Source organism: Callorhinus ursinus, unplaced genomic scaffold (assembly GCF_003265705.2).
Source record: "Callorhinus ursinus isolate GAN/ISIS: 27379988/994484 unplaced genomic scaffold, GSC_fseal_2.0 scaffold38, whole genome shotgun sequence".
Lineage (NCBI taxonomy): Eukaryota > Metazoa > Chordata > Mammalia > Carnivora > Otariidae > Callorhinus > Callorhinus ursinus.
The window spans coordinates 2,683,529-2,697,134 of NW_027397100.1; the positions used below are offsets into that span (position 1 = coordinate 2,683,529).

General features: G+C 43.4%; 1 protein-coding gene across 6 annotated transcripts in view; it reads right to left on the reverse strand.

The window, feature by feature from the left end:
- The window catches only part of PKIG (cAMP-dependent protein kinase inhibitor gamma), a 96,836-nt gene that overhangs the window by 22,117 nt on the left and 61,113 nt on the right, over positions 1-13,606 (reverse strand). Inside the window, exon 1 of one of the 6 annotated variants that reach the window (XM_025875399.2) lies at positions 8,885-9,054. The exons of the other annotated variants lie outside the window; for them this stretch is intronic. The gene's annotated coding sequence lies outside the window, so the exon portion shown is untranslated. Of the gene's footprint in view, positions 1-8,884; positions 9,055-13,606 lie in introns of those variants that run through there. 6 annotated transcript variants of the gene reach the window in all.

Below are 13,606 nucleotides of genomic sequence, written 5' to 3' on the forward strand. Positions count from 1 at the left end.
GTTAAGCATCTGCCATCAGCTAAGGTCATGATCCCAGGGTCCTGGGATCAGCCCCGCATCGGGCTCCCTGCTCGGTGGGAAGCCTGCTTCTCCCTCTCCTGCTCCCCCTGCTTGTGTTCCCTCTCTCGCTGTGTCTGTCAATTAAATAAAAAAAAAAAAAGAAAAAAGAAAACTTTTAAAGAGCACACATAACTTTCATAATCATTGTACATGCTGTCTATCTAGAATTCTAAAATATCAAGCGTTCAAAAGACATTTTTAGACAAAGACTGAGCAAGTTTGCCATTCTGACTCCAAGAACATTCTCCAACAGAAAGGAAACCAAACAGAGAAAGTGAGTGAGATTTCGGAATCAACAGTGAGCACAATTAGTAAGTACAGTGTATTGGTAAATTTAAAACACTGATTGAGTGAAACAAAGCTAAGTGGGGAGATAAACACAAGTTTGACAATATTACGTATTTGACGATAAGAGTGTCAAGGATGAAAGAGAGATCAGAACTAAAACTTTGCATGGTCCTTGTTTATTCAGGACAAGCAGGAATACTGTTTGAGACAATATATCCATGATGCCTATTTAAAACTTTTAAGGTAAAATGACAAAATATAGAAATAGAACACTTAAGTTTCAAACCAGTTAGCATGTTCCTGGGTAGAGAAGTCTAATTATCCAAAAACATTAATCCTCTCCAAATTACTACATAGTTTTAATTAAATTTCAATAAGAATACAAATAGCTTTTTTGGGAGAGTGAAATGGGTAAAATTACTGTAAAGTTCACATGGAATAATAAATTCCCCAAAATTTAGCCAAGAAATAGGAAAGAATATTATTTAAAAATGTAAATAGGGGATTTGTCTTAAGAGATAATAAAAATTTACTTTATAAAGACTTAAGAAAAAGATATGGTTGTAACATAAGAACAGACAAATAGGTCTGTGGACTAAAGCAGTGAGTTCAGAAATGGATACAAGAAAGGATCTTATTTATCACAAAGATGGAATTTCAATGCAAAACAGAAAAGATGGCTTATTTAATAACTGGTGCTGGCATATCTAGAACAAAGCTTGACCACTACCTCTGCTACGGATAAGTATAATTCCAAAGGGATTAAAGGTTCAGGATTAAATAATTAAAACCATAAAAGTATTGGAAGAATGTTTAGGAAAATATTTATATAATTTTGAGGTGGGGAAATTATTACTAAACAAGGCAAGAAATCCAGACACTATGAGAAAAAAATAGAAGAAATTTAATAAACAAATAGTAGATTAGGAAAAATATTTGTAATACATATAGAATCCTTAATATATAAATATATAAAGAGCTCCTACAACTTGTTAAGAAAAAAAGCAAAAAATTCCTAAGGAAAAAAGTGAAGGAAATTCAGAGAAGAGGAAAACGAAGTGGCCAATTAACATGAAATAATGTTCAATCTCACTAGTAGTAAAGAAAATACGAGGCAAGCACCTATGAGACACCATTTTCTGCCATGAGATTGGTCACAGAATAAAACAGTACAGATACAGGAAGGGATAGAGTGAGGAGGGGAATGGAGAGTGGAGGGAGAGACAAAGGGTAGGAGGGAAGAAGGGAAAGAATATCTAATATTGGTAAAGATTTAAGGAAATGGAAGTACTCCTATATTTCTGGGAAGAATGTAAATTACCAGAACTCTTTATATAGTAGAATATTCTCTACTAAAATGTCAAAGACATATACAACATGCATGTTAATATACAATATTATTTTTGAAAATGTAACTTACAGAAATAAATGCACGATTAGAGTCAGTGGTATTACAATACTGTCCCATGTGACAGACGGTGGCTCTACTTGTAGTGGACACAGCGTAGCTTACAGACTTGTCTAACTGCTAGGTTATATACCTGAAACTAATGTAACATTACGTGTCAACTATATGTCAAGTTAAAGAAAGAAACAAAAGCACCAGTAGAGAAGGACATGTACATAAAATATTTTTAGTGAAAACAAAACATAACTTGAATATCTGTCAAAGGAGAAATGGCTGAATATATTGTGGACCTCTAGGTCTATAGCCCTGAAGCTGTTTAAAAGGGTGCATTAGATTTATACCTACCCAGGATGTATTATCTGGTGGGAAAAATAAAGTACAAAATAAAAGTATGATCCCACTTCTGACAAAACTAATAACCACACATCTACACAAACCCTACATCCATTTCACTAGGAACTTGGAGAAAAGATATATACCAAACTGATTTCAGAAAGATGGAAATGGGAAGTAAGGGGAAAGGAGAGATTATAACTTTTTCTTTATAACATCTTCAAATTGTTTAGTTACAATGAGCATATGTATTACTTTAGGGAAAATTAATGAAAATAAAAACAATGACAAGCAGAGAAAAACTCTGCTATGTTATACACTACCCATTTATCTTTACATGGATAGTTAACTCCACTTACTGTCACTTTGTTTTTTGGTCAAAATAGAACATTTTAGTAGCTGGAAGACAAATTTTTTAAAAAAGCTTCATAGAGGGGGAAAAGGGGTACTTTAATTCCTAAGTATTTATGCTTTTTATTTAAGAAGGGGGAAAATATTACTTAGAAAAAAAAAAAGAATTTCCCATGTTAAAATCCAAAAGCAAGCCTAAAACTTCGGCTTGAAACTGCCCTGTTTAGGTGGTGTGTGGGCTGGTTCTGTGCTGTTGACTGTTTTCCATGGCTCAGTGCCCTTGACTGCTTCCCCCCCCCACAAACCAATTAAATACACCCCTGGGAGTGAACTGGCTGCTGAGAACCAAAGGCCTGCAAACCCCTCATCTCTGCTCACAGGCTCTCTTGGTCTCCAAGCAGATGCTTTGGCTTCTACATCAAATGGGTTCTGGAATCCAGAGAAGTGAAATGGCTTGCTTTTGCAAACCATTCTGACAGGAGGAAGAGAGGAAATGGTTTATCCCAGTGGATGAAATAAAAGAGAAGAGATGAAGAATAGCATTCCCAACAAGCTCTTGAAGGACAGCTACTATACCAAATCTGCCATTTCAGAGTTACATGCAAGGTACACTCTGGCCTTCCCCGGTGGAATGCTCTGCTTTTAACTGTTGTTATTTTATTTCATTGGTAATAAATGTTGCATTGAAATAATAATGATACCTCTCATTTCTACAGCACTTGATATTTTACAGAGCACTTTAAGATACCTGATCTCATTTCATCTTCACGATGACCCAGGTATCAGATGAGTATCATTCCCACTTACAGGTGAAAATGACTCAGAGAAGTTCAGAATCTTTTTAAGTCATGTGGCAAGTTGGTAACAGAGCTGCAATTCAAACTCTGGTCTCCAAACCCCAAGTCCAGCAGGAAGCTCAGGTATGAAATCACAGGGAGAAAGGGGAACTACAGACAAGCCAATGAATAAAAGTAGGCCTTGGGAGGAACAGCTCTTCCTGCCCTTTAGGAAAATAACTGTAGTCTAGGAGTAATATTTTATGCCACCTCAGAGAGAAAATTTGCTCATTTACTGGAATAGAGCTGCTGACTATGGGAAGGAAATCCCATGCTCCTGGGTCTGCCCACCCACATCCTACCCAACCTGCAATGCCACTAGACCTCTAAAGCCCAGGGGACAGAGGATGTATCTCTTTTGTCTCTACGGCCTCAGGGCCCAGCCCTGGGTCTGGTATAGACTAGAAGCCACTAAGTTTCTACCTCTAGTAGTTTCAAATCCATCTACCTCTTCCATCCACCCCGCCCCCCAGTGGTCCTACACAACACCAATCCTCTCTCCCCATGACTACTGCGACTGCCCCTCAATCCACCCCCCACACAGCAAATACCACCCACAAAGGCCTACTGACTAATCATCATCATCAGGCCCCAGACTAATTCTCTGAACCCTAACCTCCACCTCTTTCTCAGTTCCCTTCCCCTCTATGCTTCAGCCACGCTGGCCTCCTTTTAGTCTCTCCACCATTCCACATGCTTTCCTGCCTTGGACACTTGCAGACGTGTACCTGTTCCTACTTGGATTATCCTTTCCCATAATGCTCTTCTTCCCCACCTTTGGCCTTAGCTCTTGGCCTAATGGACACCTCATCTCAGTTTAAACACTGTTCAAACAAGCCTGCCCTGACCACGTTCCTGTTTATTCACTTCATACCACCACCATACATCCTAGGCTGTGAACGACCATGAGAAGGATCATGCTTGTTTTATGAAATACTGTCCACCTATCACCTCGCTCAGTGCCTGGCAGATAATGAGGTGCTCAATGAATATTAGCTAAAACTGTGTTGAAATGAAGGCTTGATTCAAATGCTACTGTCTCCCTTTCTCAGGCTTTCCATGGCACTGTCCCTCTCTTGGGGCACATAATGACCTGTGTGAGAGTTATCTGAGTCTTTTTTTCCTATCAGACTATAAGCTACTTACAAGTCTAATTTACCTTGGTATTCCCCATAGCGCCTTGTGTAATGCCTAAACACAAGGGTTCTTCTGAACAGTGGATGAATTCTTGCTCATACACAGGAAAGTACAAAGGAAGGCTACAGCCTCTAACCAACCACAGACAATGGCTTCTCCTACCCAGGGGACTGCAGTACAAGGCATGGACACCTTTGAGATAGGCAGACTGCCCAGAATATTAGAAGTGAAACCTGAAAAGCAGTGGTAGTGTGTGGGTGAGAAGACAGGGGGTGAGGACAAGACATGCATGTACTGCTAAAGGGGGGAGTTTCTCACACTGGCAGAAACTTTCTGGTGCCAAACTGGAATGTGTGTAAGAGATCTAAAAGTTCACCTCTGACCCACCCATGCCTTATTAAAAAAATCAGAGACATGAAACCACTGGTTGATGATTTGTTTTTCTGTACTGTCTAGCTTTCCTTCCATGAACATGTTCTAATTTTGTAATCTGGGGAAAAAAAACAAAACCCACCTCAATAAATGTTATAAAAACAAACCAGCAGAAAATCCAGTGGTGATCTTAGACTGCAGAATCACCCGTCCTTATGCCTCCTTACTAAATTTAGGATTGTAGACTCAGGGTCCTCCAGGGTGGGGCCCCTGCAATTTGTGAGGAAGAGTTCCTGTCCTTCATCAGAAGCCTTGGGCAGGAAGGTGCCAGGAGGGCAAGCTTCAGCAGGGTGCAGCTCTCATTTCTCCCTAATGCAGATGCCGGTAGAGCTCTGAGAATCAGGAAATGGAGGGGAAGTGTGGGAGTAATCAACCAGCTCAAGACCAGGACTCCCATCCACTAGATGCGGATCCACTGCAACTGTTCATTCACCTCCCTGTCTTTCCTGATAAACTGAGAACTTCACAAGGCCACAGGCTGTCTCCTCATAGCCCTGTTCCTCCACCCTCGTGCTCTGTACTAGTCTGCCTTCAGTGTAATTTACTGAAAGGCAGAGACCACACCTATAAAGTACTAAACATAATGACTGACCTAGGTCCCTGGGACATAATAAGAACGCATCAGCTACCAATACTTCATTTCTAGAATGCCCTGAAGGTCCATTATTCATTTCAGAAAAGCCAAGTTAAAGAGTAGTAATTTCTTAGAAGATTAAAGAGACTTCTTTTAAACAAAGTTAGGAAATGCCGGCCTCCTCAAGTAAGAGCGAATGCATTTTAATCTGCAGTTCAGAATCCCTTAGCATTGCAGCTTCCAAAGGAACCACTCTTTGAAGGAGCGGTGCTCAAAAGTTTTCATAAGGCCTTTCTGAAAGATTTCCAGGAGGTAGTGAGCTCAGCCTTGGGTCATGATTAATGACTTGTTTCCAAGAACTTTAGATTTTCCATGTCTGTCTCCACTTAGGAATCACTTCTGGCCCCTTGTGAAAACACTCAGCAGTTAATTGGGTGAACTCAGCTTCTTGTCACACTCAGAAAATAACACCTGACACCAGTTTCTTCCTTAAGTGGCTGGGCCAGCATCCTCCAGTCCCAGGAGAACAGCACCCACTTCTGTTTTTGGTCTGAGCACCTGAGTGATAAGAAACGGTGCTAAGGCTTGGCTGAAAGAGCCAGCATGGCAACTCCAAAGGGTTTCAACACTGATCAGTTCAGAGATGACCCCACATCCCTCATACAAATGCCAACCTATGACTGAGGGGGCCAGGGCCTGTGTACATTGGCTAACATTCTCTTTCTGGAAACCATAAAGTAGCCAATTCCAAGTATATATTTTTGTGCCAACTAGGTGCACTACAAGCTTTATCCTGTTTCATCCTCGTAGTACCTACCCCTGGAGGTAGGTATAATTGCGACCCCCCACTTCACAGAAGAGAAGCAGGCTCTATGAGGTAATCTGTCTGAGATGTCTTCACTAGGAGGTGGTGAGGACAGAGCTCTGCTACCCTCCCCAACTTCTCACTGAACTCTACATAGTCTGAAGTGACAGAGACTGTGGACACCCACCAGCCCAGGGGTCACAAATGTAAATGTCCACAGGGGCCAAGGGGCAGGTATGAGACTAGAGATGGTGACAGATGGGTAAGCAAATGGCACAGACAGTAATAAACTGGAGAACACACCTGCTAAAGACATTCAAATTCAAACAAAAATAAAACCCAAAACCATGTACCTTCCTTTCAGAATATCACCTCCTCACCACCATCTTAGGAAGAGGGACTACCTTTTTTTATAAGTAGGCACCACGCATAGCATGTAGCCCAACGCAGGGCTTGAACTCATGACCCTGAGATCAAGACCTGAGCTGAGATTAAGAGCTGGACGCTTAACCAACTGAGCCAACCAGGCTGGGGTTATTTTTTTAATTGTCTAAGTCTGGAGATCTTGAGGAGCTGGGCTGAGGTGGAGGCTGGAGGCCCACTGCCCATGACCATGGGTGGTTCCAGGGCAGCAATGGTCCACTTTCAAAGGGTTGAGCTGCTGGAGAAGACCAAAACTCTCAGATACGTCAATGGGCTTTGAGAACCCTCCTGGTAACCATGATCTTAATTCAAGCGGTTTTTAAATACTGCATCTTCCTGAGGGCTGGAGTCTCCGACAGCCTTAAAGATAAAAAATCCCTTAAATGGCCAACACCTGAAACCCTGGCAACTCAAAAATCCAAGACTTGACAACATCTTCTGCTTTTCTTTGTACTCTGGCTCCAGCCATGCTGTCCTGAAGCCGCAGAGGGCCGTGTCTAGGTGAAATGAAGGAGGAAGGGCAGCAGGGATTTTTCCCTTCCTTTCCTCTTTTTTTGCCAGGCTACGGACTAGGATGGTGGGCTCTACGTTAAAACTGAGTATGCTCGGTGTCCTCTGGACCTGCGTGCCAGGCTCTCTACCAGGTAATGGGGTTATGGTAATGGATGAGACAAACTCACGAGAGGGGACACGTGGTCTAGGGGAGACCCAGTGAATGAAGTTCTGCCAGGAATTACGTAAGCACGGTTCAGGTGAACACGAGGAAGGCGTTCAGGATAATATGGGAACATACCGGAGATTAACCCTCAGTGGAGTTAGGGAACAATGACACTGACCACCTTAGGTTATGTAAAAGGCTGAGCATAATGTGGGGCTGAGCACTTTAGAGACACACGATAGTGTTAATTCTCAGTTCTCCTCCCTCCCTATTGTGCACACACATGCACACCACACGGACTTTCTTCAGGAACACCAAACCTTACAAAACTATAAAAACTCAGAAGTAACTCACTGTTGCCTGTTTTATGTCCTCTTTTAATTGTCCTTCTAGGTGCTGGTTTTTAGCCACTCTGGGATACTGAAAACCAAGAGTACTTTGCTCCTCAAGCCCTAAGGATTCTCCTCAAAAGCAAAAGAGATCCAGACGGTTCATTTCAAGCTGAATTCCGAAATATAGCGATCATCTAGTTCTGTCCCCTTACTTAGGTACAAAAGAGGAAACTGAGGCCCAGAGAGTGTAGAACACTTGCTCAGGGCCACAAAGTTTCCGTGGGTGGCCCTTTGTTTCTTAAAGCTGAAGTCTTTCCGCTTTAACCGTGATTTCCCAACTATTTCCACCTGCTAGCCGGGGAGGTGGGTGGCACGCAGCAGCAGCTGCGAGCCATGAGCCACGTACCTCAAACCACAGGAGAACGGTCAGCTCAGGCGCCCACTGGTGAGGGGCCTGGGACAAGGCCCCTCCCTTCCCCTCCGCACAGAATGACTCCCCTGGTTTAAAATCCTGAGCACAGACCCCAAGAAAGAAAATGCCGAAGTGCTTACTTACACGTTTGTTCTGTTTACTTTCTAGGCATCAACAGCAAATTTTAAAAAGGAAGCAATAAAAAGACCATGAAGCCAAAGTTAAAGTCTTCCGACACTTCTTTCCATCTCGGGAGTCCGCCCAGCTGCTGTGGCAGTGGGGCGCATGTGATAAGCTAACTTCAGAAAGCTGATCATTTCTGTATCTTACATTTATAATACCAATCTTGTATTTGTGAGGGGAAGATTACAAGGAATTGCCAATTCACTTGAGAATTGAGATGTCATAGACATTTCTCTCTCTAGGGTGTCTAAAATGGTTTGTACTACCTTTGTAATCAGAGAAAAAACTAAAGGTTTTACAAACCTCAATGTCTAAGGAGGGACTTACTTCTTCACCTATCTTTAGGGCAAGGAGCTGCTTTTAAAGCTCTAGCCGATCTGTCAGTGTTCTTGGGGTAAAAAAGTCAAACAGCATTTGAATGGAGCCCATCTGTGAAACTTGAGTTCAGACTCTAGCCCCAGGCAGTTTCAGACAAAGCCATAATTTTCAGAGCAATAATATATCATAATATAAAAATAGACACTTTGTGACCGACCGGCTGTAAAAAAAGCAATAAATAAATAAAGCAAGCCAAGCTCTCCAGACAGCTCTGCCTCCGAGCCCTGCTCTCCCCAGGGGTGGGGGTGGCGGTGGAGAATAAAGTTCTACTTACAAGAGCAAAGAGTTTCTCCAAAGTCCAGGGCTCCTCAGTCACACGCAAAGGGAGAACTTAAGAAACCAGGATTCAAAACGCCTCCCTTTTGAGGGCTGGCGAGATTAGCAGACCAGGCCGGCGGTGCAGTCTGGATTCTTCTTTGCCCTCTCTCCCTGTGTGTCTCTAAATGAAATGCACTTCGAGGTTTTAGTGGGTGTTTCCCATGTCTCGGGCCAAGTAAGTCCCCATTTGTTGTAACCCAATGCTCAGCCTGATGATGTCAACCACTCAGCTCCCTTGCTCAGTTTCCACCTCTCTGTCCACGGGGGAGATCCATTTCCTCTGGACAATGAGCTGGGGGGCTGTAACTTCATCCCAGGCCGTTATATTTGCCTAACATCCTTCCTTCAATTTTCAACAGCACAGCCTTAGTGACAAAAGGCTTCCTATCCACTCACTGGGCCAGCGCTCCTGGCATTAAGTCCCTTTGCCTTGTAGTCACTGCTGACTGAGAGCGATCCAGTTTGCTTTGCTGTGTTTTAATTCACTTCTTTGGTGTGTAATACCCTTGTTAGGGTGGAGATCAGCATCCCCACTCCACCCCACCCTCATTTCCTCCTGCTCAATTTTCTAAGTCGTTCAATTTCTCCAAGTTTCCTAGGTGCATGCTGCGCACGGCGTTATGTCTGCCCTTCACTTAGGGGAGATGACACGTGCCCAAGTGCAAGGCTCAGAAGGAGCACTGGTCTGCTGCCTGGAAAACTTGGTTCTGGTCTCAATCACAGTCCTAACTGAATAATGGCCTCAAGTCATCTCTCTCCCTCGACTTCAGTTTCCCCATCAATAAAATGATGGCTTTGGGGTCTTCCACTTCTGAAATTCAGTGACTGAGGAGCTTATCAACAAATGTAACATAAAAGAATTTTACTACAAGCTGGCTGATTACATGCTTGAGGGAGGAAGAACCCTGACAGGTCAGAAGGCCAATGTCCACAATGCCAGGCTCAGCCTGGTTCCTTCGACCCCCGTTGTGGTGGAGCTGAACTGTTTCTCTGGGAGAAAATCCCAAAGAATTCACTGAACAAGGCCTGGGGGACATGGAAAGAGGCAGCACTGCCTTAGGGATTAACGTGGAGCAGCAGTGATCAGGAGAGACCATAATAACCTCTTGCATTTGTAGAGTGCTTGCAGGGGAAGACAAATGAAACTTCTGTACTTCTGTGTACAGAGGGAAGCAGTGTAACACGTATATTGCTTATGAACATCAATTTGGGAACCAGAGATATGGATCTGAGTCCTGTGTGACTTCACTTCCCTGAACTTTTTTTTAAAGATTTTATTTATTTATTTGACAGAGAGAGACAGTGAGAGGGAACACAGCAGGGGGACTGGGAGAGGGAGAAGCAGGCTTCCCGCGGAGCAGGGAGCCCGACGCGGGGCTCAATCCCAAGACCCTGGGATCATGACCTGAGCCGAAGGCAGGCGCTTAAGGACTGAGCCACCCAGGCGCCCCTCTGAACTTTTTTTTTTAACTGTAAAATGGAGTAATAGGGCCTCCCTTTCAGGATTGTCAGAATTGAAGAACACATGCAAGGGAACTGAAAGTATCTGTACATACTAAGTGTTGATAGATGGTAGCTTCATTGTCATACATAATCTCATCTGATTCTCATTTTAGGAGCATTAGGACCCAGGGGCTGAATTATTAGTCTGCTTTTCCTGGGTAGGAAAATGAAACACAGAGAAGTCAAGTGATATGCCCAAAGTCACACAGCTCAAGATTAAAGGGTCAGATTTGGAAACTGAGTCTTTAACGCCTACTTAGGCCAGCACACATGCCAATGCTATTTCTAAATGGGATCATTTCTACTTAGAAAAATGAGCTAAACTTATTGAAACAAATGGGGAAGGGATAGGTTCAGCCAGGCCAGGGGAGAGGAGAGACAGTCAATCTACTGCCTAAAGGAAACACTACAGGCCACTAGGTAGAAGGGATACTTACTTGCTTTGCTACCCAAATACCATGTGACCTGAAGGAAGTCTTGGCTTTAGTCACCCCCTCCCTCCAAGAGGCAGATCTGATTTGTCTTAAACCTCTTAGATGGGAAGTTGGGATTGGAGTTCTTTTGAGAAAGAAGAAGCTACTTATAGGTGGGGGTGAGACTGTGGGAGTTTGTGACTTAACAAAAACTTTAATTTTCAGAAATCTTTGATGCTGTAATAAGGAAGGACCAAGCAAACAGACTATACATTAGGAGGGAGTTTGCCAATCTGAAGGCTTTCCCACAAGCTGGTGTGGGGCTGTAGTGGAATGAAAAGAACTCCAGCCTGTTAACTCTGAGCCTGTTGCCAGCTCAGAAAAACCCGGGTTTCCTTCCCATCCCTGGACCTTCCAGCAGTGGATGACCTTGGCCAAGTTAACGTCTGTGTAAAGTGAGAATAATAATAGCACTTACCCTACAAGGTTCTTTGGATTAAGTGCCTGGCACATACTACAAGTTCAAAAATATTTGGGAAAAAAAACTTACAAAAATAAGCTGCAACATCCTAAAGGCATTATTTTCTAATTCTGACTCAGTGTCACCATTCTCTACCCTGAGGATGATGTAACAGTGAATGAATAAAGTCAAGAATGTCAGGAAGCCAGAAGGACCTGTTATTTCTTGAGAACGTCAGGATGAATAAGGAACAAAAAAGCCCACCAAGAACTGTCAGGTGTGTTCTCAGCAGCAATACTCAGCTTGGAGGGATTGGGGGTGGTGGCTGGGGCCGTTATCTGCTGTGTCCTTTTCCCAGAAGCCCAAGTGGGCATCAGAAAATGAGCTGGGCCCTGGGCAGGTCAGTTTGCCAAAATCACTCTCAGTGCTTTGAGATCATGTTTTGTTATTTGAACAAAAATAATAGTAAGGAGCCCATTCATCAAAACAAAGATATTGTTTTCTTCGACCACATATATTTTGTAACACTTGCCTGTAACACTGAATAAGTGCACATCTGTGACAGAAGCCATGAAGAGAGGACAGCCAACGCCAGGCACTCATTTGGCCTTCTGACCGACGACGGCAGATACACTCTGTGGCCTGGCGCCACGCTCTGTGCTAAGTACTCTAGACACCACCTTCTAGGACCCTTATAACCCTCAGGTGCAGGAGGTTTAATATCCCCTCATCTTACGGCGACACCGGCGAAGGGGGCTGCTGAGGCTGACCAACCTGCGCGAGGCTGAGCGGAATGAATGACAGAGCCTAGGCTCCTCGCCAGGGCTGCCTGGGGCCCAGCTTGGGTTCTGAGTCCCTTCCTCTGCCGCCTTCGAAGGGGTTTCCCTGCAGGAAGGCCGGCAGTTTGTCACAGCCAGCAGCATCGGATCAATCTGAGGGGAAAGGCAACTCCCGCTGCTTCTGAGCACAGAGCTGCTCTGAAGGGCCCAGACAGCTCCTCTGCCACAAAGCTGCCCTTCATTCCCACCCCTCACCCCAGTCTGGAAGGGGCCTCTCCCTCTGATGTTCCTTAGGACTTCATCTGTTCCTCTCTCAAGAAACTTATCCTTTTCTCCTTGCGGAGGCAATATTTATTTCTGGGCAGCTCTTACTTATTCTGCTGCTAGAACTTGAGCTTCCTTATGGGAACACTCTGTGTTTAATTTATGAGCATTTTGTACATATGAGACACTTATTAAAATAAGGAAAGCTATATCCAAAAAAATAAAAGTAAAAAAATAAAATAAGGAAATCTATAAATAATGAGAACTTCTAACGGATGTTTGTCATATGCCAGATAATATTCTAAATGCTCTATATAAATTATCTCATTTAACCCCCACGAGGGTCCTATGAGGTAGGTATTACTATCTCCACCTGACAAATAAGGGCATTCTAGACATATCAATCACGGAACTTGTTCAGCTGGCAAATGACTGGTATCTGTTGAAAGAAGTATATGAGGAATAAATTCTGGGCACCACTACTGACCTTCTAGTCCAAACAGCTGCTGCAAAATGCAATTAGCTCTTCACCCTATCAAAGGCAAGTTTCAGTTGTCATGCCATTTCAAACTCACTTAATCGCTCTGTCACACAACTAGAAGATCCCTATTTTTTTCTGGACATAATTGAGAAGCACATTGATTGAGACTTACAGTTGTAAATATAGATTTTGTTTTCTTTCCAATTATAATTGGTTATTGTAAAAAAAAAAAAGGAAATATAGAAGAGCAGGAAAAAAGGGAGGAAAATCATCCATCATCCTACCACCCAGAAATAACCAATTAACTTCCTGGCATATGGGCCCAAAAGGAACCATACCTACACTGAAAACAATGTTTTGGGGTGCCAGGGTGGCTCAGCTGGCTAAGTGTCCAACTCTTGATTTCAGCTCAGGTCTCAATCTCGGAGTCATGACTTTAAGCCCCACAGTGGAGCCTACTTAGAAAAACAACAACAAAAACAATTTTTAAAAATCAGACACATAAGTCATTTTGGGGCAGAGAGGAATCAATCCCACAAAAGATGCCAAAGAAATGTTTGATTTTTTTCTTTTTTTCTGGTTTTGGAGTACACCTGGCTGCTTTCTCTACAGGGTTTGATGTTCTGAGGGTCCACCTCCTAGGCCCCCTTGGATGGCTGCTGAGGTAGTCAGTGTGCCCAATGGAGAGATGGCAGGAGAAGGGAAGCCTGATCCCAGAGAGTATGCACCTAAAGAATGGGTAGGTTCACAGAATACCTCCCTTCTAGTATGAGACTGG